At 41.0% G+C, this 27,041-nt stretch overlaps 1 protein-coding gene and 1 pseudogene across 5 annotated transcripts in view; one reads left to right on the top strand and one right to left on the bottom strand.

The window, feature by feature from the left end:
* Positions 1 to 4,097: 4,097 nt before the first annotated feature.
* Positions 4,098 to 19,560, bottom strand: LOC114014954 (kinesin-like protein KIF11; annotated as a pseudogene).
* KLHL32 (kelch like family member 32) overlaps positions 7,423 to 27,041 on the top strand; it is a 129,363-nt gene continuing 109,744 nt past the window's right edge. For 4 of the 5 annotated variants that reach the window (XM_055714698.1, XM_055714699.1, XM_055714696.1 and 1 more), the window contains exon 1: positions 7,423 to 7,571. The gene's annotated coding sequence lies outside the window, so the exon portion shown is untranslated. Of the gene's footprint in view, positions 7,572 to 16,215; positions 16,326 to 27,041 lie in introns of those variants that run through there. The other variant, XM_055714697.1, reaches the window with a different exon arrangement.

Raw genomic sequence — 27,041 nt, 5'->3', positions numbered from 1 at the left:
GTGCAGCAGCCTACAATAACCGATGTCTGCAAGTGCTTTTGCATGGCAAAAAACTGGAACTCCTTGATACAGTTATGGAATCAACTATTCTCAAGGTGGTGCCTAGAAAGTGAGTAGACCCAGGTTAAGGAAGGCTAAAGCCAATGTGCTACACAGGCTTGTATTTCTGTCACATGCTGTGTTTCTAATGTGTGCCTGCTACTTCTTGTTCTGCTAGTCTTCAGATGTTCTAACTTACAGGGCTTTATGATTAAAGAATTAAAAATCATTTTATTAAACTAGGAGAAAGGAACTACTGGTGTGCATAATTATTTTGTTTGTAATGAACATTCTAGACTGTGGCAAATTTTCTGCTAGATTAGATATTCAGGTAATTTGGATGCCATTTCAGGCTCTAGAGCTTGCCTCCGATAAGGTCCTTTGTGTAGCTCCCGCTTCTTTCTTAATGGAGGGGACCTGCAGCCAGTGGCTCAAAACTTTGTGTTACTTCAGGCTTTTGAAGGCAGCACAGTGAGGTCAGCTCTGCCAGCTTTAATCGTGGAAGGGAAAATAGAAAGTCCTTTGGTTCTGCAGACAAAGGTCAGTAAGTTACTTATATGAGCTCTCCCTCAGTTTCTGACATCTGCATCCTCCCTCTTATTCTTATCAGGGAGATAATTGGTTGTCTAATGGTCCCAGAATTAAAAGTGCAGAAAACATTCAGTCATTCTTTTGGCTCTTCGCTATCTCCATGCTACTTTCCCTTGTAGGAAGGACCTCAATGTACGAAAAAGCTGCAGGAAGAGTGATCTGGAGAGGCTGTGGTTCCTTAGGTACACTGGTTTTGAAAACAAAGGCGTGCAAAGTGCTCTACACTGAGTCCTATGCTTTTGTTAAGAGACTGATGGTGCCAAGGCTTGCACCAGGCTCAATAAAGCATTGTATATACAAGCTCATCCATCACAGTGGAAGCAGCACTGCAGGAGTGCGTGGTCTCTCTCCCTTTTCCTCCTGACTGTTTTCCCCAAGGCTGTACCCCTGCTCTTCCTTTGCCAGCCATACATGATCCCTTGCATCTGGTCAAGGAACTTCTCGTACATTGGAGCCTCCAGCCTCTCTTGCAGCAGCCACATGCTAAATGCAGCAACCACATTTTCAGAGTACTGGCAGTAAAATATGATTGCTCTGTGTTAGGAATACACCTCCTACTTCACAGAAATAAAAGCTGTGGATTGTCACATCTAACGTGCCAGACTATTTTGATTTCAACAGTTCAGAAGTGGAGAACGATTTTGTTTAAAGCAGCCTCAGGCTAAGCCATGCTCAACTGTTGTTTGAGAGTAGGGGAGATCTAAAGGAAGATGGAGGAATAAAAAAAATTGTTCACTTCCAGTGGCCAGCAGTTTACGTGCCCACAGTACTATATGGATTCCTTAGAGAGCTGTAATTTCTTGTCTAACCTCCAGTTCCTTTTTCCCTTTCTGTAAATTTTAAAGGTTGAATCTGGAGCTTTATTCAGAACAACATGCATAACAGAGGAAGCATTGCAAGGTTCAAAACAGGATCTTATGCACCCTGGTACCCATCAGAAAGCTTCCTTCCTCCTATAGGGAATGTCACCTCATCTGACTAAACCTGTTCCAAATGAAAGAGCCAGGTCAAATCAGTAACGTAGACAACTCCAGTGTTACAGCCGTTATATATAGTTGTTCCCTTACCTGTTTCATTTTGCCCACTGGGTTTCTCTAAGCAGGTGCTGTCATACAATTAGTGTTCGTCAGCTCCACCAATAAGCAGAAAACCCGAGGCACTTACGGGTTTTCTTCTAACCCTAGTTGCAAGGTTAGAGAATGAGATTGCAGTTATTATTTTGTCTTCCTTTTTTTAATGTTGGACGTTTATTCTGTTTGTTTGCTTTAGATGCTTGTGGTACTGCCCTGTAATCTGGAAAATGCTCAGCTGAGCAAACTGCTCAAAACTTAGTGTAGTGTTTGATATTATTCTGATTTTAATCAAAATAGTGGCGCTTGGTATACTTTCAAATGTAGCTAGGATTTGGCTGTGTTTATCTGGCTAATTTTCAGAACACTTGAGATAACACGCACCAGTACAGCACTTTAGCCAGGCAAATCAGTAAGAGGAAATGATGGGTTAAGTATGGATGAGTTGTAAAGAGCTGCTGAGAACAGAAGGTTTGCAGAAAAATTGATTGCACAGGAACAGAGATTGCTATAACTTGTGGTTATGTGGGAAACTCACCATAAATCGCCATAAGATTCAGAATCCTGCAGATCTATACTGGGATCTGAACTGAAGAAGTTTTCAATGTGGCTAGCTGAGTGATACATGATCCTGACATACTAGTGGTTAGTTAGCATTTTAGATGTTATTCAACAACTAGAAGGGAAACCCACTTCCTAGCATGGCTGGAACCACTAGGCACTGTAGTGTTCACAGAGGTTCCAGGGACTGGAATTTTGAATTTACTTTTCCTTTATGGTGTCAGAAGGAGTAACAGAAAATTCTGTATCTATGTTTGAAAACAGTCTCAGTTTTAAGTTCAACACAGCTGTACTCTGAGGCTGAAACATGGCCATGTTTTGGCAGCAATAAAGACTGCCATATGTTGCAGTGATAAAGAAATTACATGAATGCCAATCTCTAAAGTCAGACTTATAAAAAATATCTAGGGGAGTATATTTGTAGCAATATAAGCTTTTTTATATCTAGAATAAAAAAGCCTGACAAGTCTGTATTTATGGATAATGTTTCTGTAACAGTCAAGCACTTTGTAAACGCTGCAAGCCACAATTCCCTGTTGTTCCTGAGAGCTGTATATAATACATAAATCCATTGCATTTCCCCATTACACAGAACTGTTTGCTGTCTACCTCCCAGCTTCCAGTATCTATAGGGCAATTCCATTCTTTGATTAAGTTCTTACTTATTGACTGGCTTTTAGTGAGCACATATTGGAAATTGATAGAATCTTTTTTTTGCAGTCATTCAGTCAGGCCTCTAAATGAGAGCACAGATTTGGAGACCCTGAACGTGGCTGGCAGCAACATGACATACTCTTTCTTTTTTTAAGGTCAGTGTAGGCTGTCAATTTGTAGCTTTCATGGGTGACCTGCAATGCTTTTAAAATCATCAGTTTGTTTTAGTGCCAGCAGTATGTCAAGGATCTTTGAACACAAAAGACTGTTTGTATTCTTGATATGCATATAATAAAAGCTATTGTAGGATCTGTTTGTACAGTGTGGTAGTTCCAAACCACAGGTACTGCAATGTAATGCAGAAAGAAATATCCAATACAAAATACTGATCTCAATCATAAACCTTCTGTTTTCTATAGTAAACACTGAAGCTGCTGTTTCTCATTGCTGAAGGACTTGTACTGATCCATAAAGCTAACTGTCTGAACAGTTTCAAATTCTCTCCATTTACTAGTACCCTGAGACACATTTGTGAGATTGCTAAGAAGGTGCTGAGAACAATGGATTCCACCAGCATTTTCTTGTTTTCACCATTTATGTCCTTGAGCTCTTGAAAGAAGTTATCCAGAGATGCAATAAATTTGTTTTGAAGGAGAAGTTTTACTGCTGACTAGGTCCATTGTTTCCAGGTAAACATTTTCTTGCCCAGCAGTGATGGTAGTCTTCAAACTTCCATTTTTTGACAGTGTGCCAGCTAAGTTCTGTATCCCCTGTGCCAGCAGGTCCAGCTGGCTTGGCAGCAAGGACACTAATTCATTTGAGTTCTTTGTATATACCAACTTTAATACTTCCACTTCTCTTAAATTCTTAAGGTATTTTACAGCTGAGAAAAAACACTGACTGTCTCTTCCTGTAATTTTTTCAGAATGAGACAGAGATCTCTGAAGAAGGTATTAATTTCTTTTTATGGCCCTCCATCTCAGCCACAGCAGAAAATTCCTCATGTTATTCTGAAACTGACAGTTTAGTTCCAGGACAAGTTCCACCATTGGTGTCAAGGTATAAAATGTTCTCCCTGATCCATATGTATGCTCCCCAGTCAACCTCAGCAGCTCAGCTTTACTAGCAAATGGCTGTCATATTTTCTAATATTTTTTTCAGTCATATAAGAAAGTTAATTTTTTAACAGGCAAAAGACACTGATACAACTAATGCAAGCACATCAGCTGCTGAACAACTGGTGGATTTATATAGGAGGCCACCTATAAAATATGCATAAGATGTCAACACCTGTTGCTGCTTCAGACTGTTCTCACTAACTGAATCTTGTATGTTATTGAACAGAATATTAATTTCTCCTGCAAATGGATTTGAACGATAGCATTGTGTTGCTCAACAGTCTTCTAATGATCCAGTTGGGCACAGATACATCTTTGTATTAACACTACTAACCAAATGGCTATCTGTGCCATGAGGTTTTTCTTTTTTTGGTGTTTTCCAAAACTGACACCACATATTCTTCCTCAGCCAGAGGAACCATGGTTTCTTGCAAATCTGTCTGTGCTTCTTTCAGTTCTCTGTGCTTGATTTGCAGATCTGTTTTCGTTACTAAGGTTCACTTTTATTGATTGTGAATGGTTTAGTGATTGTTTTCACTTCTTCCATGGTGCTGACGATTTCCATATATGCTGCAACTTGTTCTTCCAGAACTGTCAACTTTCCTTTAAGGGGCTTCATGAATTTTAAATGAAAATATAGATTGCATTTTACTCTTGTGCAGCAGTGAGGTTTCCTTTTAGATGCTCCATCTCTTCAGTATCTTCCTTAACAATAGCTCTTTTTGGCAGCTGCTGGTTAACTTCAGGCTTCATTATGTTCTTTGCTCCGTGAGCGTATGCCAGGGTACTCAATGTTTTCTCAGGATTTATAGATGCATGAGAAACTCTGACAATTATTGATGTTCTTCGTTGTTCTCCAAGAGATTCTGAAAAGATTCTGTGTCTCCTTCTACAACAGCAGTAATAACTCCATCATCAGGCAGAACAGACTACTTGGTATTTCCAGCGTCACAAGCTCTTTTATCAGCTGCCCTGAACTGAAGTGTTTTTACTTCCTGCAAGGTCAATCGAGCTTATCTTCCTAGTTCTAACAAGCTCTTGTCCATCTGCTCTGCTTTCTTTCATATGGTTGGTAACTGAAAACACAGAGTACAATCAACTGGAATATGCGTTCATGTAAGTAGATGCAGTAATTCTTTTTGCTGTACATCTTTTCAAGATTTGGTAGGTTTTATTTTTGTTGTGTACAAGCATTTTTTCCAAGCTTTTCACATTTACACCTGTCTTGTTTATGGGATCATCAAACATCTGCATTCTTTCTGCAGCACTGGGAATAGGATTCAGAAGATCAAAAAGCTCTTCATTACAGATTTCCAGGAAAAAAAAATAATCAGTGTCAATCTTTTTGTGTTTTTCTAATATTCAATACAAGGTATTGTGCCTGGTAGTAAAACCTCTTCCCAAGCATGTTCTTCATTGGGGCTCCTCTTAAATTGTGAAGGCCTTCCCAATACCAGTTTGGCCATAAATGATCACTGTACAGTTGTACCCATAGTAACTTCATCCAAAATGCAGCAACACCCAACAACAACATAGCAGTTGTCAGTGACTCCTCCAGCGCAGACTCTAACTTCTTTGCTTGCCTGATCACAGTCTACAAAAGTATACGCACCCGCTTTACATCCTGAGGCATTAAAAGGCCTGCAGCACACCACCACCTAGCTGTTCTTGCCTCTCGCATTCTTTATGTAGCCACTTCCCTGTCAGCACAAGTAGGCCATGCTGGCCATCTTAAGGCCAATCTTTCAGAGAAAGAAGCAGAGCGCTGACTATCCCATAATGCTTTTGCAGACCCTCAAGCTTCAGCCGCTGCCTGCTGCTCCCATTCTGCTCACCTCAGCCACCTGCACTGTACCTCCTGCAACTGCGCACGCCAGTTCCTGCCAAGTTTCTAGTTATGGTGGCTCAGAAGTATCTGAGTATAGCGAGGCTCTGCTCCTCACTTATCTTGTCATGTCCACACTGTGCGCTGCAGCAAAAAAGCCAGCGCTGATCAAAATAGCCCTGGGACAAAAGGTAACGTAGCCACATCAGGTTTGTGTTGCGCATGAGGTAACCGGACCTGATATGAAGTGGTGGGCCTGTCTTTATGCCTCTGTTTTGAAATAGAAATGGGCCTCTGCCTAGTATTGCACTGCATCAGCACCAACCTGCTTGAAGCTTAGAGAAGCTTTGCATTACTACACAAAAGGCACCATATACAGCATCTGGTGCTGTGCCCCCTCTGAACTAACTTTCCAGTTTTAACTGTCTGCTCTGCAGATGAGCAATTGTGGTATTTCTAGACGTGTTTTGTGGATACCCTACAACAGAACTACTCATCTGTCAGGAGCTTAACTAACAGCTTACCCTCTGAAAAATATTTTAGGGAATTGTAATTTGGAAAAGGCTTGAACTCCTCTGATGTGACATGTAGGTAAAATTTAATATGGAGGTATATTGCAGATGGAGGCAGAGATTTTTGGGGTCGCCTGGTTTTGTATTAATGGTAAAGACCAGAAAACAGGAACTGACTCCGAAGAAAATCCAGTAGCAAGATGCAGACTCTGCTCAAAACTAGAGCTGCCCCCTGCAATTCTCAAAATAGTATTTCCTCCTACACATTAAAGCACTGTCCAGCCTTGTAAAATGAGTGGCTCACTAATAATTAGATTTCTTTTTTAACTCTCCTGAACGTTTTTCACAATAATGGGCTCAGACAAAGGGGGAGGAACAGCTCCCAGCACCTCCCAGTTCCATGAGGCGAGGCTGAAAGAAAAGCCCTGTTCCTGAGCCTTGTTGCAAAGCTGGCTACTGTGTCCCTGCAAAGGCAGCATCTGGAAAATTACACAACGGCAGCACGCCTGTGTGCAGCAGTTCTACCTCAGAGAGGTGTCCCTCGTCACTCTTGCAATAAGGTTTTTAAAAAGCCACATCAAATCCTTAATAGGATAATGAAGCACTGATGCTTTCATATCCTAGGATGTAGGCTCAGGCCCTGACCCTGCAGTGGGCCTGCCCTTTTGGAGGGTATGGCTCTCTTTCCAGCCATACTCGTCCTAAAATCCTCCTTCCAAACTCCTGCGGCTGGCAGCGCTCCCGGCCCCGCTGTCCCTGCGGTGCCGCCGCCGCTCAGGTGCGCTGCCTGCAAAGTTAGCGCTACTTAAGGGCTCGGCCGGGCCTAACCCGTCCAGCCCTCCCGCTGGGCCGCGGCCCCGGCGGGCGGCAAGCCGGGGGCGCTGCCGGCTGCCGCCGCTTCCCGGGACACTGCGGCCCCGCAGCACCTCAGAAGTGCCCCGGGAACAGGCGACACGATCCCGCGGCCCGCCCCAGGCCCGGCCCCTCCTCCGGCAGGTGCGGCCCTGCCGGCCGGGCCGCCGCTGCGCACTGGGCGGGGCGGGGCAGGGAAGCTCCTCCTGCTCCGGCACCGGAGCCGCACGGCCGGGACAGCGGGTCTGCGGCGCCGGAGCTCCTTCCCCGCGGCTTCTCCCCCGCTGCCGTCGGAGCGGGGCGGGAAGGCGGCGCCACCGTCGTGCGTGGCCCCGGCACCTGCCGCGAGGTGAGCGAGCGGCCGGGCCTGAGGCGGTGCTTGGCTGCCGCCGTTACCTAACCGGGACCGGGGCGGCGGGGCGAGGCCTCTCGGCACCGCTGCCGGAGGGGGGGTGGTGGTGGTGGTGGTGGTGGTGGTGGTGGTGGTGGTGGCGGCGGGGGGGGTTACTGAGGGGCGGGCGAGTGTCCCCGTTGCCGGGGAGACGGTTCAAACGGCAGCTCCGACCGCTGGGGCGTCCCCGGGTAACGGCCGGCGCCCGCCTCAGCGGTCCCGCCGGCCCTCGGCTCAGCGTAACTCCGGAGGCGGCGGGGGGAAGGGGGTGTCGGGGAAGGGCGAACCGGAGCCTGGGAGGTGGCTGCGGGGCTCGGTGAGTTCCGCTCCCTCCGGGGGCTGTGCGCGGACGTGCTCCGGGCGGTCGGTTTGTGACGGTTCCTTAGAACAGCCTCGAAACGGGCGCTGAAATGCGCCTCCTTACTTACTACGGGCTGTTCTTGTCGTGTATCCACACTTGGAGCTACTCGTTTGAGTGACAAAACTAAGCTTTTGCTCCTCTCCGGTGTTTAAATAGGCGAAGGCTCCCAGCTGGAGAGGAGCTGGGCACCTTGATTGCTGGAAGATTGTATCTGCAGCCTTGGGGATTTCAAAAGATACTGTGCAGGTGGCTGAATACCTGGCTCAGTGTGGGGAAAGGTTTGGTTCTCGGTGCTAAATGCACCATCTGAAGCAATCCGGAGCGATTCTACCAGAAAATCACGGGTTCCTGCCATGCTGCAGGTCGCAGGTGTCTCGGTGCCGCCAGTCCCCCTGGGCATGGGCGGGGGGTGGGCGCGGAGCGCGGGAGCGAACCCGGCTCGGCCGGATGGTCCCTGGCAGAGTCCGGCTGACGGCTGGACACCAGTGTCACACGCAAACGCTGGGAAGCGTGTGATTGGCACCGTACGCTACAGTAATACGTGAAGGAAATGGAGCTGCAAAACTTAGCACGGTGAGGTAAACTGCAGGCATTGATCTTGGCAAATAGTGTGAATATGGTTGGGTTTTTTTCTTAAGCTTGTTACAAAATTTGTCTGGTTTTGTAGGGGTAGAAGAATGCCTTACAAATGTCTCAGAAGCGAGGTAGGATTAGGTTTACTTGCCAAAATGTTAACGGCTGCATTCGTTCAGTCACGAAAAAAATCAAGAGTTGATCCAGAGGCTGCAGTCTTAACTGTAGCACATAGGGTAAAGAATTACTGTAGCCTTGCCAATTCCTTTTGGATCTGGGATCTGCCTGCATGAAGCCGTTAGCAGGGGCAACAAGGCCTTTGAGGGATGTTAACAATTTTTAGAGTTTTTATCTGAAAATCAAGTTTACTATTTAACTAGCTCCTACAGAAATCCAGCGATGCACTCAACAAATAATAGTTACCAGGAATGCTTAAAAATCTACCAATATATTGCTATTTAGTCAGATCTCTTTGTTCAAGTTTACAAGTGATTAGAGAGAACTTTTTACTGAACTTTGAAAGTATTCCAGATAAACTCCTTTCATCTCGTCTGCTTTTCATTTTGTGAATAATTTGACTGTATCTGTAAAGCACTTTGCAGTTGTTATGTGTGAAGCGCAAGCTAAGCATGGGAACTCTGGCAAACCATTAGGGAATAGTAAGCCCTTGATTTATTAGGATACTATCACATCAATTAACACGTCTTAAGCAGAGGATCTTTTTTAGGCAATTACAGTGTTTATAAAAAAACCCCACCACTATTGTGTTTTATTGTGTGTATGAGCAACGAAAGTCCCTGTTACTTCCTGTATAAGCCTGCAGGGAGAAAATGCAGGTGTTGGCAGAAGTGGAGAAAATACTACTTCTAATATTTGAAAGGGGGAAGAGGTTGCCTCAGGGTTTCTTCAAAAACGATCCAGTTTTTTAAGATTTGCAGGTATAACTTGCATTCAATTCCATGTGAGAGCAAGTCCTTTTATGCAAGGGGTGTTTTAATAGGGAAACTGAGGTGGTCTTTAACACTTTATAGATCAGCATGTGATATGAACCACACAGAGTATGAGATTAAACATTGTCTTTACCATTAGGAAACCATGTGATGCTCTAAAAGTAAAGATGACTATGCAGAAATTACATTTATGGAGGTTTGTTTTGTTTTTTTATTTTGAAGAAAGCTTGGAAGTCACTGAACTTCAAATTGGCCCTGAACAGATAATGTGGAATGTTGCCTCGGACAACAAACTCGGGATTCTCTGGGATCTTCTAACTGAGCTACTGTAACCATACTTGAGTCTGTCTTCCCTGTAAGAAGCACATGAACAGCTGTATTGCTAATTGTAAAAGTGAATTTGGTTCAGGATTTGAATTTGCACACACAAACAAATTTGAGTAACATCAGGGAAGGTGGTTTTGGTTGTTGTTTTTTTCCCTCTGGTCATTCTCTTTGTATTCAGGGGAGCAATAAATTTGCAGTTTACAGTAAGAAGTATGGTTGAAACATTAGTAGCAGATGGAAATTTAGACTTGTGTGGGCCTTTTCTTCAGTGGGTACTTACAAAGTAAAGCAAGTGGGATTTGACCGGAGAAAATGCAGTGTTCGTTAAAAACAATTACTTTTTTTGTCATCTCAATTTTTGAGTCAGAATGTGTTGCTTCTGCCTGAAATATCAGAAATTGATATAATGTAGCTTCTGACACTGATAATCATATTCTGCAACGCAGCAAAAAGGAGTGTATTCAATATGAAATTCATGGCACTACTGTGGTATTTTTGATTGACTCTGCTGACTGGAATATGATTGACATAATGGCCAAGAATGACAGTAATTTAATGCCATGCTGGTATGGGGAAGTGATGATTATAAACTGGACTAGAAATGGGAATTAAGTGAAAAATGAAATTAATTTAAACACTCGGGTGAGAACAGTTGACAGTGTTATCAGGAGAGACTAGCCAAACATAAATATCATCGGCTATAATTATGCTCACCTACAGTAACAACATAGTTGTCTTATTTTAATTCTTTTTAGTGTAAAGAAATGATCCTTGTATTTCTCATCCATCTGGAATTTTCATATGTCACTTGCCAGGGTGTTCTCTGCTCTGAGGACTTCAGTTACCGCAGAACTGATTGTAGGGGGAAGGGGAACATTGTTTTTGAATGTTTATATCTTTTTTTTGGAGATAGTTAGGCCAATAGTGCCAAAAGGCTGAAAACTGCAGAGGTTTCCATAACAAATTATTCAGTTTTTAGAACATGGATTTTTAATTATTTATTTATTCCCCAGAAAAATTACTAATTGGTTGTGCTGGTATATCCCAATTTCTTGAATTATCTGACAATCATACTGAGTAGTGAAAGAGGCAGGATCCTTAACATAGTGTTTTCTAAATCTTTGCTTCTTTGTGTTCTGACCTAGATGGCCTTTTGACTACTTGTGCGATAAAAGGAGGTCTGATGTTGCTTCTGTCATTCTATAAGACATTATATATATACCCATTTACCTGTAGATGGGATGCTTTTTTACAGGCTTTTACTAACTTGATTTCAGAGGGAATTTTGAAATTTTACTATCAAATTCTGATTACTGAAAATTAGTTAAGAACAGACACTTTTCCCAGTGTTTTTTAAACAATTTTAAAACTTGTTTATTTTTTTAAATGTTGGTTCACAGGTGGGACTTAGATTAAATTTGGGGCTTTAAACAGTTAGAACCTTCAATTTGAGAAGAGCCATGCTTATGAGAGGATTTTTTGAGGGGCATTCCTGCTGAGTCTGTGAGGAAATTCCAGGGTCCAGAGTCAACTCTAGGAGGTAGTTTCAAGAGAAGAAAACAAAGCAATGATGTTGGGACCTTGGAAACTCCTGGTTCTAGGTGTTACCATGTGAACCAGCTGCTCTGAATCTGCCTGACTTTTATAGAAAGGGGAAAACTGAATGGAGTCCGGAAGGGAGCTGCAGCATGTTCTGGGCAGGTGCTAGCCTATGTCCTATGTCCCAGCCTTTGCAATGTCGAGCATGTATGGAGGAACTTTGTGCTATTGATTGCCGAGTAACCTGGCCAAGAGCGGGACTGGAAAGATGATTTTTTTTTTATCAAGTTTGTATTGTTGTTGCACTTTTAAGTATGGAAAAACTTGGACATAGCTAAGATTTAACACTGAAGTCCCTTACCAGACTTGCTGTGGACCAGCAATGTTTGACTTCCTTACTTGGGGAGAAGTTTTGCACACAGAGGGTAGCTGAAGTGGAATACTTTTTGTGTTCCATGCTCTCAGTGAACAGCTAAGTCACTGAAAGGGCAGATGCCCTGTGGGGATGGGGGTAGTACAGATGGGTATTTATACATCTACGTACGTTGCTAATTCTTCCAAATATGCATCTCCTTTGGCTTGAGAAATGAAAGGTGTCATTTCAAAAAATGACGTTCCAGTAGTGCTCATGCCAGCTTGAAGCTATTGACTTTGATATCAGCAGTTGGACATTTCTTTGTGGTGACAAAGCAACAAAATATGTAAGCAGTTATGAATAACGTAAATCAGAGGCTTCAGAGCATCAATAACGCGTGAGAATGTTTGATTTTTCCCTTAAGTTAGGTGACTACTCTAAACAATTATGTAAATTGAGAACGTGTTCTGCCAAGATTTCTGTAGCAATATGCTACAGCAGTTTAGAAGAACCTCAAATGTAGAGGATGTGCTTTATAGGGGGATAGATAATGTAAATATTTTGATTCATCAGTACTTAAGGGTTATGGTTGTTCAGAAGAGTGTCTTTTTATGCAACCATCTGTCTTTATTTTTCCTGACAAGAATGATATGTATAGCTGTGGCTTTTGACAGTATAGAAGATGTGATGTTGCAGCCTAATTTACTGTTGTGTCTTTCCTGAATGCTGTGATTTACTTGGGATGTATCTTAAAAAAGTGTATGTGTATTTTTTCCCCTGGTAGTCTAAGCTTAAACATCTTCAATTAACAATTCAATCCTAACCCCTTGTTGCCTCCAGTATAGCCTTTCATTCTACTCTTCAATAAGAATATGCTTGGAAAAGTTTCTCAGCATCACTAGTCTGGATAATGGGGCTTTCATTTTGAAGGTATATATCTAAGAGTGATTGAGGTCCATTTCTGCAATGTTGGTAAGACTTGATTTCTGTCCTGTATGTTTATGTGTGTCTTGGTTGGATTTTTTTTTGGGGGGGGTCGTTGTTTGGTTTTTTTTTTTTTAAATGATTGTTTAAGTGGAAACAACATTGCTTACATAGTAACAAATTTTGAAGTGGAAGTGAGCAAGCTTATGGCCTTATTATGTCTGAAACGCTTTCACTGAAAGGTTTCACTTCAGGTTAAATAAAGTAAAAGGGCTAGTGCCCTTTGTAAGCTAAACTGAGACTACCTGGCTTGTCAAGATAAAACAGATAAACCTGTGGTTGAAGAAATGTCATTGGGATATGTGGAACATATTCTTTCTGAGTTTATTTTTTAAATTCTCTAGAATTGTTGTTACCTTTTTTCCCCAACAGCTACATTTATAAGAAGAGAGGGGCTTTGAATATTTTTTTTCTTGATCTAATACAGATTTTAAAATGATGTCTTTAAAGCAATAATAAAGCATCAAAGGGCTCTCCCTTTGAGGGGATACATCTGTGGTTTCTGTGGTTTTTTCTCTTTTCTGTGTTATACTTTGACTGAAAGGAGGCTTTCAAAACTGTGACTTATTTTAGTTGCATAAAACACAAAAAGGATGGAGGTGATGCTTTCAGAACGGAACTGGGACTTTGACTGCAGTGAACTGTGGAGATCAAAATAGAGATCTTCAGCTAAAGGCTGAAGCATGGAACTTCTTTAGTGGGGATAACAGTACCTGTTTTGTGGATTTGGTATATTCCTCATCTGAACTTCCTTTTTCTTCCCACTTTTTTGTGTCGTCGTCCCCCCCCCCCTCTTTTTCTCCTTTAGTACAAAACCCGGGCAAACAAACAGGAAGGGAACAGGATTCTTTTCTGGCAGGGTCTTAGTTCATCGGCACTGCAGAGAGCATTGGAGTGTGCCATACGCCTGCTGTGCTGAGCTTCTCATTCCCACTGAGGTTACATTAAAACACACTCTGCAGCTCTTGTGATCTGTGGTGACTTTTGCATACAAATGCAACTGCTGTATTTGCTTGTTAGGAAAGTGCATAGGATATTCAACGATGCAGTGCAACTATGAAGTCTCATGCATGTACTCCATCCTCCAAACAGAATCATGGAAGTGCAAAAACATGAGTTGCTGAAATGTAAGTAAGAGGACTGGATGTGCTTTGTTGGCTTACTTAGGGAGGATAGCTGAATGGAGGTGGATCAGAAGTAGGAATTCAGTTTTACAGAGAGAGCAAGTCAAACTCCAAAATGTTTACGTAGCCTGGACTGGCTGCCTAATGGATTAAGTTCTCTTGTACCAATGTGACTGGACCTTCAAGTATATACTCAGTTTGAAACATGGCATTTGATATTTTAAAAATTATTTATTAGGATTATTCATTTTCTTTAAGGTCTTTTAATCAGGTTCATCATGTTAGGGGCTTTATGGAGCCAGATTCCGTGCTTTAGATTTTTGCATGCAAATGACAGAAGAGAGTTGCTGAGGACAAGAACAAGTCATGTGCAGACCTAGTGTAGTTTATGCTGCTTGCAACTGTTCACGTTTCCAAAGAATTCCAAATCTGGCATAGTACAGCTCTGAACTGCCTTAAAGGGAGGAAAGATGCTAGACAGGCCATTTGAATTTACTGACTAGAAGTAGCTCTTGCACTATGGACTTGCACTGATTTCCTCTCCCACCCCCCCCCCCCCCCCCCCCCCCCCCCGCCAGTGGTGTTACTGGATAAGTGAAGAGAATTGGGGCTCTAGTAACTGAGCCTTGTCATTTGTAATTTGAGACCATTTAAGACAGAAATACCCCCAGCTTTCCACCTCCCCCTGCTCATGTAGCAGAGCTGGTGGGATAGAGCATGTGTCTGCATTTTGGCTGGATGTAGGCGCTATCATGGGATGTCAGTATGGGTTCATGCTGTAATGCCAATGGAATGGTGGCAACACAAGTGTTTCCTGTACTTTGGGGCAATAATTTGTGGCAGGGGAAGGGGAGTGGAAGTGTCTTGCATGGCACGGATTGCTTCAGTGAATTACTCATTATGTTTCTACATTTTGTCCTGTCATTGGTCTGTGTACTGTGAATGTAGAATATTGTTGTTGGAAATGCAAGGAATGGATTTTCATAGGCTGCATCTTTATTTTCTGATTTATTTATTCTTTGGCCCAGGCAGTGAGAGAGATTGCTATGTGATTATCGAGTAGCCCATAGCAAACTAGACCAAGAACTGGACACTTAAAACTATGGTGATCTAAAGAGGTGAAGGCTGGGATTTTGTTACTCATTTGCTTGGGGTTTTTTTCTTCAGAGCCAGTTGATACAGTCTGTGGAAGGGAGGAAAAAAGGACAAGGCTTCCAAACCAGAAGTGTTTTTTTCACTTAGACCTGATGAGGGCACAGAGGTCTAAAGGCTTGTCTGTTTCTTCTCTAATTCTACTTCTAATCCTAATTAAAGATCAAAGATTAAAAATTATTTAAGATCTTCTTTTTAGATGTTTTTTCTTGAAAGAGAGTTCTTTTCTCCGGATAATGGAAAATTGTATCTCAGATTAAGGAGGGTAGGCAAAGGTTAAATAAAAACTTGAGCTGTAAATTCAGAACTTTCTATTTGAAGAAAAGTGTCCCTTTATCTGTTCTCAGTTGAGATTGCTTTCCATCTGTTTGTCCGTATGATACGCATGTTCGAAAACTGTCAGAAGAAAAAAACTTTTATCGGAACATTCAATCTAATGGGTTTACAATCCTTTATGTACCTTTTCTGGATAGGTGGATGACAACTGAATGGAAGTTGTGGATCAGTCTCTCCTTGCCTTTCTATCATGGTTTGATACAAGATGTTCTGTAGCAATACAGCTTGAGGTACCTGCGATCCCTCTGCCCTCCTGCTTATTACTCTTGTGTTTTTCTGGCATCACTGTTTGTGGAGGTGTACTGGGAACTGGATCACCATTATGCCTCTTAAAGCTTTAAGAAAACAAAACAAAGTAAAACAACTCCCCCCAAATAATTAAAAAGCAACCCCACAGGAGTCTCTATACACTCTTAAACTGGGTCAGGCAAGAGAAGGAAGTACAGAAGCCGGCATTGCTGCTGAACTTGTACCCCTTCTGTCTTGAAAGAGCAGTCGTTTGCTTTGTCCTGTATATATGCAGATTAGAGAAAGACACACTGATTGTAAGTGCTTAGTTTTCTTTTACATACTAGGGGGTAAAAGGCGTTAAATGAGTGTTTTTATTTACCAGATTCTTGCACTGAATTGGAGTAAGCAAATGTTTTTACTGCAGCTTGCCATAAATAAACAGAAGGGTGTTTGGAAATCCTGACCAGCTTTTGTGTAGGAGAGCACAATCACAACAAACTGGCTCTGTGAGAAACTGAAAACAAATAAAAGATGAGCTGTTATTCATGGTTTACAAAAGCAGAAGATTGTACAGAAAGGAGCAAGTTATTTTCAAATACTGAAAGCCATTGTTTGTAAACCTGGGACAGATTTCATAACATTTCATGTTCTGTTTTCAGTCTTTTTAGCTATCTCAGGAAACCAAAGGCAATGATTTTGATCAGCGCTGGCCTCAGACAAGGGTGAAAATCTGCAGCAACTGCATTCAATACTGCTAGAAGTCTTTTGAATCCCCACAAGGTATTTCCCAGAACATTTCCTACCTGTTTCTGAGTGTTAGATCTTGCAGTCACAATGTTGCAGTTAGCTAAAGCAAAGAATCATTTCCCCTAATGAAACTTTTCACACAAGGAAAGCTCTTCTTTTACTACTTAACTTCAGTGTAGTAGGTAGAAATCTCAGTAATTAATTTTCCTTATTCTTTTGTATTTTTGGCATTTTTCAGTCTAACATTACTGTACAAAAGTGATAGGTAGGTAATACTGAGATGAGCAGAGTATTTCCAGCTGTGCAGCTGGAGGATGGATGTATTTGTGAGGCTTTTTCTAAGCAGGGGTTGTTAAATGACACCAAACCCACAAATCAGTATTTCATTTTTACTTTATACTAATGCTTATTTTTTGTGACTAAGTAATGTCTAAGAATCTTCGTAACTGATAACTCATGTTGACGTTGACTTCTTTGCAACTTTTTTGTGGTTTTCATGCAACCACACTTGTGCCCCAAAGAAAGTCTCTGGCCTTAAAAGATAAACTCAGACTAGAAATTGAGCTGATGAAGTGGTAATAAAAATCGTGCCTAAAGCTGCCCCTCTTCCTCAGTTATTCCCTGTGTGGAGCAGGAACCTGTCTTGAGCAATCTTGGGGTCTCCACAAAGAATCTCTTGGTTTAGGGTTCTACTGGAACCAAGTAGGCTGGAATATTATAACAATATATCAGATGTTTTTGTGACTGTGATGGTAGGAAAAAGAAATACAGTGTTTTACAGAAGGAATGAAACCTTCCATATAAGCATGTTATTAGGATGTAGAAGTTGACTGTGCTGTGTAGAGGTACCCACTTAGCTCTGAACAAAGTAGCAGAGCCTATAAGAGCAGTATTATTAGTACAGTGTTTTGTGTGGGTAACATTGAGAAACTACTTGGGCGTTTCTGCAGGCCTCTGCATTGGGCTGTGTTGAAAGCAGGTGAGGTGGTAGTCCTTTAGGAATTGCAGATGGATAACTTCCAATCCAGATTCAGAAATTTTATTTCCTGTCCATGAGAAATGGACTTCAAAGACCCCACATATGTAATGGTAAATTGGGAAAATACTTCCAGCAGTATTGCTGCATCAGATTTCAAGTCATCTCTGAGAAGATTTGTACTGCCAGTAGTGCTCACTGAAGGAACTTTATGAATACCTAAGAACAGATAGCTTTTAGTTCAGTTTGCAGTTTGTGCTCTTTCTTTCCTGGAAATGGATGGGAAGAGCCTTTTTCTGGATATCTCAGAATCAGTATAAATACAGAGGTAAAAGCTTGCATTTGTTTTTCACGTATAACAGAGTTACATGAGCGTATGCTGCAAAGCAAGTCATAGTGGTGATGCAGCAGCTTCTCTCTGCTCACTGACTGGCAACACTGTCTGGTCTAAGAGTTACAAGGCAGAGAGAAATCTTTCAAACCTATTTTTGCATTGTTTGTTTATTTATTAGGGAACAAGTATCTCCTGATTAGGTAGGGGTGACTGTAGTGATGCCAGGTAAATGAACAAACCCAGCCAAAGCTAGAAATCAACCCTTTGGTTATAGTGACTCAGGTCATCTGGATGCAGTCCTGCACTTCTTGGCTGCATTCAATGTGTTACTGTCCAAAGATGGAGAAGCAGTGAGTTTGTGCTTAGAGTGCTGGATCATGTACAATACAATGGCTCAGTTCATTGGCAAGGTGAGGAGCAGTCTGTCCCCTGCAAATCCTCTGATTCAAGTCCAGGTTCTTGTGTGTGCCATTTGGTAAAGGGAGAAATGAAACACCATTTAATTATCCTCTTAGTCCTTGGATCTATCTGCAGAATCCTTAGGCTTAGTCATTGGAGGGAATGGGTGGGTGCTTCAGGCAATCTTTATGACAGTCAGCACCTTTTGGGCCAGTGTGCTTCTGTTCCCAGCTCCAGACATTGATGAATAGCTTCCATTTGTTCAATGGCTTTTAATTTTAGCATTGTCAGCCTCAAGCATTCAAATGCTGAAAGTCAGTTCCCATGCATCAGTGATCAAATAAATTCAGATGCTTTCCATTAGAAGTTGTAAGTCTGGTGTTAGATTATGTTTTCAGGCTTCTCTCGGTAATCTTCAGATTTATAAACTTTATTCTTTGTTTGAAATGAAAGCTTCAGGTGCAGTTTGATTCCAGGAGATACATTTGGTGACAGGGAAGGAAACCACCTTTACTGCTTTATTTTGGCTTTTATTTACCTTAAAATGTGTTTGTTTTCTGGTTGCTGCTTCCCTTTGATTGCAACAAAACTTTTCTGTAGTGGCGGAGACTGAGTTAGTATTTTCCTTTCTAGATTGGTCTGCATCTAATTTTGATTAGAAGGTCGGTTGCTTTTAGTAGTGATGCTGTCCCATTGATTCTTCTAGAGATGTACTAGCATTGATATATTTAAATTTTATTATTTGCTGTGGACAAATATAGAGGCAACATAGGTAGCTTCCGTGTGGGTTACAGGCTGAGAATCAAAACTAATGAAAAGTTGATTGGGGTAAATAAAAATCTTAGTGTTGCACTACAGTGTAGAAGTTAGAATAATATAGTAAAATACAGTAATTCAGATTCCTGCCAAGCAATTTCATTTTATTAAAGCTTATGAAGTGTCTTGCATGAAATAGTATTGTTTTGTTGGGCACATGTAGTTTAATTTGGTCAGCATTCCTTTATGAAGTAGATTGTCCCATTTATGTCAGCAAACATTGCTTTTGCTTGTTTAAATTTTCATAGCAGCTGGAATCAAATGCTTTACACTCAAACAAGAATGGTTATTAAGAAGGTAACTTCTGATCATGCTGATACCAGCAATATTTAATGTGCTTTAAATAATTAAAAATGCTAAGGTGAGATCATGTAGATAATGCGCACAGTTAAGGCAATTATCAGCGTAAGATCTAGTCAAATAAGTTGTTTGATGTAAATTCTTTTCTCCTGCCAAAAAAAACCCCAGCCAACATCTAAACAAAAAACCCCTGTGTAATCCAAGTCTGCTAACTCTGTGCTCTGAATTGCAAAAAGATCACGGGTCTTTCAAATTTAGTCAGAGGTTTGACTTCTCCGAAGACTTCAGTAACATTTTTAGGAATGAAGGAACTGTTTTTCCCTTTAATATGTCCATGGAGAAGATTTGGGGGAAGAAATCTCTTGTAGAGTTACTTTTTCTTGTAGAGAAATCTTCACAGTTTCTGGGATATGGTAATGACAGTAATAGGCCACTATTGTCATGTTTGCAATTCATGGTTTCCTTTGGGTTTTAATTCCCTCTCTGCTTGGCAATATGATTTTGAAAGAGGCGTCCACTATGGCCTCTAGGAATCCCATCTTGAAGCATACCTACGGGAAGGCACAACTGCTGGCAAAGTTGGCTTTATGTTCAACACCACTGATTTGGTGCTAAGTGAAGCGCATCTTCTCCAGGGACTGCGCCTGTCCTCACTTTGCCCAGCTGTGGTTTGCTTGTTGCCTGACTGCTTTTTCCAGTTCTTTCCATCCAAATCCAAAGGCCTGTTCCATGCCGAAATCTTAGGTATCAGGGAGAAGTTTAATAAGTTACTTCCCAGTGTGTAAGGGGCTTCATTCCTTTTATTGCAAGAAGATCATTAAGATGCCAGTAGTTGATTCTTTAAAGATTTAATTTCTTCTTTCTCCACTAGTGGGAATGCCTTACGCTTACGTACCCTTGCAGAACGGTTTGCTGATAGCTAGGTATTTCATGATTTGCCTAGCTGTATCTGTGGGCGTGATCTGTCATTAAGATTTTACTTTATTTTTTTTTTCTTTTCTTAAAATATGCAGCATCATTTCTACTAGCAAGCTATGAAACGTTGCAATAAAAAGATTCACACAGAAATGTAGGCTGTTAAACTATGAATTTAGTCTAATTCTCACTGAAGACCTTCACTAGATTATTGAATAATTTGAATATAGCAAGGTTTGACCTGAAATAAATAGTGAGATATGATATATTTTGTGGAAGTTAATGGATAGTCAGATTTTTAAATTCAGAATGCTCAGTATTTGATGTGACTTTCCGAGACATCATACTTGCCAAAATTACCTTTCAAGAAGGCTTCTTAGTGCGTCTTAATTCTGAAATAACTCTGATGTGTTCCTTTTACTTTTGAGTCTTGGAAGCATTGTGTTTAAAAGCAAAAATTTTTTTTTGTGATTGTTGGGCATTATACAAGGTGATTTTATTAGTTTGCAGTTTTTGAGTGATGAACATCTACCAGAATTCTTGACAATACCCTCATTGAAGATTAAGTTACATAAATTATTTTGCTTTTTGTCTGGAGTCATTCAGGGCTCAACTTCCTGAAATGAGAATTTCTAGTGCCATTTGAGATACTGATCCAGAAGAGACTGGATGTCCTGTGTGTCCTATGTCATATCTCTCATCTCCTCAGGGAATGTCTTAGTTATTATAGGGGATCTGAAATGACAGTAAATTTCTGTGTATTATCAACTGAATTTAAGTCTAAATTGAGCTAAATGGGGAAAAAATAATAATCAGTGCATGTATGTGTTGCTTAAAGTATTATTTTTGTTTATCAGGTGAAATAATATCAAACTTAATATAAATGGGAGTTGCACCAGAATTGCTACTGAGTTTTCCTATCCTAAAAAAAAAAAAAGTAATGATGACAATGAATTTTTTAGTGTTACAGTATGTTTGCTTTGGATTGGTGTTAATTCAAGCCAGGCATTCAACAGAATCTTAAGCTGTTCCAATAAGTGGGAAGACTGCGACTCATAAATATGCTGCACCAGGACACTTGAAGATAGATGTGGAGGTATGCACATTCGTTATGGTTTTGATAGAATTTCCCCTTTTTGTCCTTTCTGTTTCCTTTTGAGATAAAATCTCTTCAAGAAGATTGGAAAGTGGAATAAATAGGACATATGGGGACAATATGCTCTCGCACACATACAGTTTATAGAGTCTTCTCAGCTGTACCATAGAGAATCACACAAAGCACAAAATTGTCTAGGTTGGAAGGGACCTCTTGAGATCATAGTCACCAACCCACCACCCCCTCTTCAAGCAGGGTCAGGTAGAGCAGGTCAGCTAGACTGTGTCCAGAGGTGTTTTGAATATCTCTAAGAATGGAGACTCCACAACCTTTCTGGGCAATCTTTTCTGGTGTTTAACCATCCTCACATTAAAAAGTATTTTCTTGTGTTAGATGGAATTCCATCATCATTTTAAATGTGTTAATTTGTGCTTATGAAGAAGCAGCAATATTTTAACTTAATTATGCATAGCTATTTGTAGCATTTGGTGATTATTTTTTTTAGCAAGATAATTATTGCCCTTATAATTTTAAATATATATGTTATTTTAGAAAGGTGCCTCTAGAACCTTTTGAATTTATTTTTTTTTTTATATTGTCACATACACAGATGTTGTCTTGGCAAAAGTTGAGCTCCAGTTGTGTACAAGGAACTATGTTTGGCACTGTTTTAACTTTCTCAGATGTAGTGGGCTTCTAATGATTGGCATGCAATTCACAAATTTCAGTTAGGCATTTAGGACTGTCTCCAGAAATCATCTTATGTTTGGTTCCCGGAGTGGTATTCGCAAACCCTAGAGACTGGCTGAACTTCCCAGTTTAATGTCTGGGTAGTAATAGATGCTTAAGAACAGAAGATTCTCAACAAACTTCAAGTTGTTTATATGTATATGAAGGGAAGAACAGGATGCCAATTTAGCTGATAGAAAAAATCAAAGGTATATATGTTTTACAATTCCTCACTTTTCTGGAAGTAAGCACCTAACTATAGCCTCACAAAGTCTTTTGTAGGTGCTTACATTCATAGTGCCCTGATGAATTTAAGCAGCAAGTTGTTTTACTGTCTTCTCATGGGTTGTTGTTGTTTTGGTTTTGTTGATTGGGTGTTTTTTTGTGTGTGTGTGGTGGTTTGTTTTTTGTGTTTTTTGTTTTTTTTTTTTTTTTTAAATAATCTAAGAACTGTTGATGCAGCACTTGCTGCTTAATGCATCTGAGTTCAGTTGTCCTTACCATGACAGGCATTCAAAACTGTTCCTCTTGCCTCCTATGAGGCAAATAACTGTCAGACTAGAGCCAGAACTAGGTACTAATGGGATTGTTCTTGATTCCTTCCTGCTGTTGTGATTTATTGTTCCACTAAGTATGTGCACTTTGGATCAGAAGGAGAGTGGGTAAGAATAGGTATCCATAATCCAGTGATGAAGGTGGCTTCCTGGGGACAGGGAGACCTGGTTCTGTCCTGGGAGCTGGAACCAGGATGTTGACTTGATGTTTTGAAAACAGGACTGTAATGCAAGTTTTGTGTACAGGCTGGTACACAAATATTAAGGAAATGGGAGATTTCCGTGTACTTTTTCTTGTTTGGTGAGCTTAAAAGCAGAGCTGATAGGAAATAATAGATGTTCAGGGCTCTCCAGGTAGAGTATCTCTGTACTCACTGAGTACTTCTACATATTTCCATTACTGAGATGAGGTTATTGCTGAGAAATGACAGTAGATGGTGCAGTTTCTGGTCTCTTGACTACCAAATGTGTGAACAGCTAATGCTAGTCATATCAGACTCGTGAATTTATACAGGTTTTATGAAAAACCCATTGGACCATCCATTTGGTCTTGAAATCTGTGTGTACCCAAAGGATTTTAAGTATTAATTCTTGGATTGTCTCTGAAAAAGAGTAGAGCACATTGAAATCTGATGTCTGCAAACAAGAACTTGAATGTATCTCTAGTAACCTAATTGACAGAGCTTTAATTAGAGTGATTTCTTCCTTTAGTACAAGGTATTATCTTAGAGTCAATTTCTTAAAGCATGTTGCCAAAGTCATGACTCACACTATAAAATGCATCATATACATCCTCAAAATCAGTCTTTTTAGACTGTACTTCCTATCCCCTCCCTTCCCTCCCTGGTGTGTTCTTTCTGCTCTGAGAGGAATTTTTATTTGCTGGATTGACACTGGGTATTAATAACAGCGGTCAGTATCAGAACACTTTTTAGGTGGCTGGTCTGGAACACAGTATAAATATAAAGTCCCTGTTAGAAATGAAACGTGCTTTGAGCAGAAGACAAGAGAAATCTATTTCAATAAGATATGCTAGGTTGAAGTCTAGATGTCTTGTGCAAAGCCTAAATGAAAGCACTGGATGAATCCCTGGAGGAAAAGAATCCACTATCTTTACCATCAACTTGGACAGGGCATTCAGCTGTTTTCCTACATAAGAGGTCAGGTGTGCTGATGTTTTCCATCGTGTTCCCAAACGATCTGTGAACCACAGCTTTCCCTGGTTAGGGGATGGGAACTGTACCATTCCCAACCATATTATTTCTTTAGAAGCTCACACTATAGCAGGTTGTACCCACAGGGAGTAGGGAGAAGGCCACAGTTAGTTCCTCTGTTAAATCTGTACCTTGATACCCTTGATACTCCTGAGTTGAGAGCAATTTTCCTTCTGTTGGTATGGTAAGAGTTTTCTGTCTTGGTTAAATTGTGTTTGCTTCCTTTGTCCAGTTACAGCTTTATACAGCCCTGTGTATGCAGCAGAGCTCCTGCAGATTTTTCTCTGTGGGGTGCAAAAAATCCCTCTGACTTCTATGCTACTTTCCCCAACCAAGATTAGGTTTATCTGTGTTCTTTTCTAGCTTAGCTAGTTAAGAGGTAGCAGTGACTGTGTAAACATGTTACAGGCAGTGAATGTAAGAAATAAAGTGGTCTACAGTAATAAAATAGTGTACATGATGGAAATTCTATTTGCTTTCTAAAGAATAGATACCTTTTTTGATCTGCAGAAGGGTGAAGGGCTGGAAGAAACCATCTATCATGAAGATAGCAAATGAGGGATTGTAGCTAGGGAAACCAGTGTCCTTCCAGAATGACATAGGCTTAATGCTTTGTTAATCTGTAACCACGGTGCTTACAGTTCTTCTGAATGAAACTTTTGGATGGTTTAATGAAAGCTTGGAATAAAAAGAGTACAGTTCAGGTATGCTGAGAGCCCTAAAGAAAGGGGGTTGAAAGGTTACTGCCGCAGATGTAGCGGTGCAAGTTCTAAACTTCAGATTTTGCGTGCCCTGGACCACAGTTCTGTTAGACGGTAACTGCTGTGCAGCAAGCAGTATCGAAGATGATTTGCATATACACCTCTTCAATCTGTTTTCCCCCTGATAGACCTGTCGTGGTTTAAGCCCGGCTGGTGACAAAGCAAGCATGTAGCTGCTTGCTCGCTTCCCCCACAGTGGGATGGGGGAGAGGACTGCAAGAGTAAAAGTGAGAAAACCTGTGGGTTGAGATGAAGACAGTTTGATAGGTAAAGCAAAAGCCACACATGTAAGTGAAGTAAAATGAGAAATTCATTCACTACTTCCCATCAGCAGGCGGGTGTTCAGCCATCTCCAGGCAAGCAGGGCACTCACCATGACATCATATAGTATGGAATATCTCTTTGACTAGTTTGGGTCATTTGTGCTGGCTGTGTCCCCTCCCAGTTGCCCATGCCCCTCCAGCCCTCTCGCTGACAGGGCCTGAGAAACCAAAAAGTCCTTGACTTGGTATGAAAATCACCCAGCAACAACTAAAAACATCAGTGTGCTATCAACATTGGTCTCACACCAAATCCAAAACACAGCACTGCACCAGCTACTAAGAAGAAAATTAACTCTATCCCAGTTGAAACCAGGACAAGACCTTACAAGTTTCTTCTTAAAGTCAAGCATAGAATTACAACATACAGGAACACCTTTACAGTTACTGCTGCATGTGTAACTGTGACAGTTTCAGTATGTTCATGTATGTGTAACTCACACTGGAAGAGTCCTCTACAAAATCTCACAGCTATCTCCTTCTCCTGAAACAAAGAAAGTCAGGTGTTGGTCTGTCCCATATGTTCTGTCAGATTATGTCTTTCTGAAATGTATTTTAAAAATGTAGTAGTAATAATTGAGATAGTCTACTATAAGATGGATGAGAGAAACTTTTGGAGAAGAACTCTTTCCACCACTTGCTGCTGGAGGGTAATTAAGTAACTTACCATCACAGAAAAGCCAGGATGTAATGAGTGTGTGGGGCAGATGGAAGGTGGCAGAAGTCATCATCCCTTCCTTGGCAGCTGCTCATCCTGGAAGGAGAACTTCCACCTGGAAGATGGGTTTGGCAGGACAAGAGAATTGCAGCAAGGAGCTGTGAACTTCCAGTGCGAGGGACAAGACTGTAGGAGACCACTGAAAGGAGCAGGGAGCAGTTGCCTGTCAGACTCTATGGGGCTGAAACAGGATATTCCCAAAAAGTGGAGGACTGCAGACTTTACTGCTTATTGCTTTCATGATCACAGTGTGTGACAAAACATGGGGATGGGCAGCCCTCTTCATTCTCTCTCCCTACTCCTCACTCACAGACAATGGTTAGAAATACGTTTGTCTGTGAGTCTTATTTATTCTGATCATCTAATTAGTTTGGTTTTCTCTTTCAAACTAGAATTCTTTAGTGTTTGAATGAGATCTGGTGTTTCAGTACAGAAGAGTTTTAATCACTTTGAGTTCATTGTAAGTAAAAGGTCTAGATTAGATGTCTACTTCAGAGCTCTAGCTACCTTCAGGTCCTGTCACTCCTATTTAAACTTGTAAGTCAATTAGAAGTGGGTAGTATGAAAAGCTGCATGTGAGACTTCCTTTTATACTTAATGCAGCTTGCAGCTCAACAATAATACAGGCATCACTGTAATACAAGAGTTCATGCTGGAATGGCATTAACCAGACTTATAGAAGTTTCATTTGAATGAAAAAAATGGTATCTAATCAATATAAAATTGATATAATGTGGAAAAAGTGCCTTAGGGGAGTGTATATGTCTTCCTAATATAGTTACCTTTCAGTGACTTTAACACAAACATATGCCATATGAGAAGAATTTAATTTTATTTGTTTTCAAATCATGCATTCATGTGTTAGGATGTGTTGAAATTAGAAATACCTATGCCTTTTCTTGTAGTAAGATGATCATAGACATCTCCAGTTTGGGCATTGGAGCACTTAGCTTTTTGCCTTTTCTAGCATTCTTAGTTTCATGGGTGTGTAACTTTTCACCACTTAAAGGTAAACTAAAGGAAAAAAAGTCTGGAAGAGCTGTACTGACTGTGTGGAACAGCAGTATAATGGGAACCACTGGCATGGAGCTCTGCTGTCCAAATAAACTGTCAGATATTATTTATTGTAATCCAGCACAGTCAGCAGAAAGGGAAGGCAAGTGTTCTGCAGCTGCTTCTCCATGAAAAAGATGTGGAACTTGGTGATCTTGATATCTATTCTAAGATCTAGATGGAATAGGCTTCAACAGACTTTGATTCTTTTGCTTTCTTCCAAATCTGATGTTTTTGTATCACAGGCAGGTTTTAGTAAAGGATCTGCTCTGCTCCTTGCTCTTTGTCTGTCTTCTCTGCACCTTCCCAGTTTTCCTTCACTCCTGAACTGAGCATTCAGCCTTCTTGCCCAGCAATTAGAATTTTTACCATCTGACCTCTGGCTTCTGTTCCTGTGATGGTGCTGTAGAAAAATGCATCCTTTCTCCTCTGTTTTGCCTGGATACTCGTCTGATTTTAGTATTGTGCATTACTCCACCCTTTCCTTACCCCCTTTGCAGAAGAGGGAAACAAAGAAACAACTGCAGCCATCTCACACCACCAGCTTGTTCCTTACTATCTTTT

Source organism: Falco cherrug, chromosome 6, assembly GCF_023634085.1.
Source record: "Falco cherrug isolate bFalChe1 chromosome 6, bFalChe1.pri, whole genome shotgun sequence".
Lineage (NCBI taxonomy): Eukaryota > Metazoa > Chordata > Aves > Falconiformes > Falconidae > Falco > Falco cherrug.
This window is presented reverse-complemented; position numbering and strand designations above follow the sequence as displayed.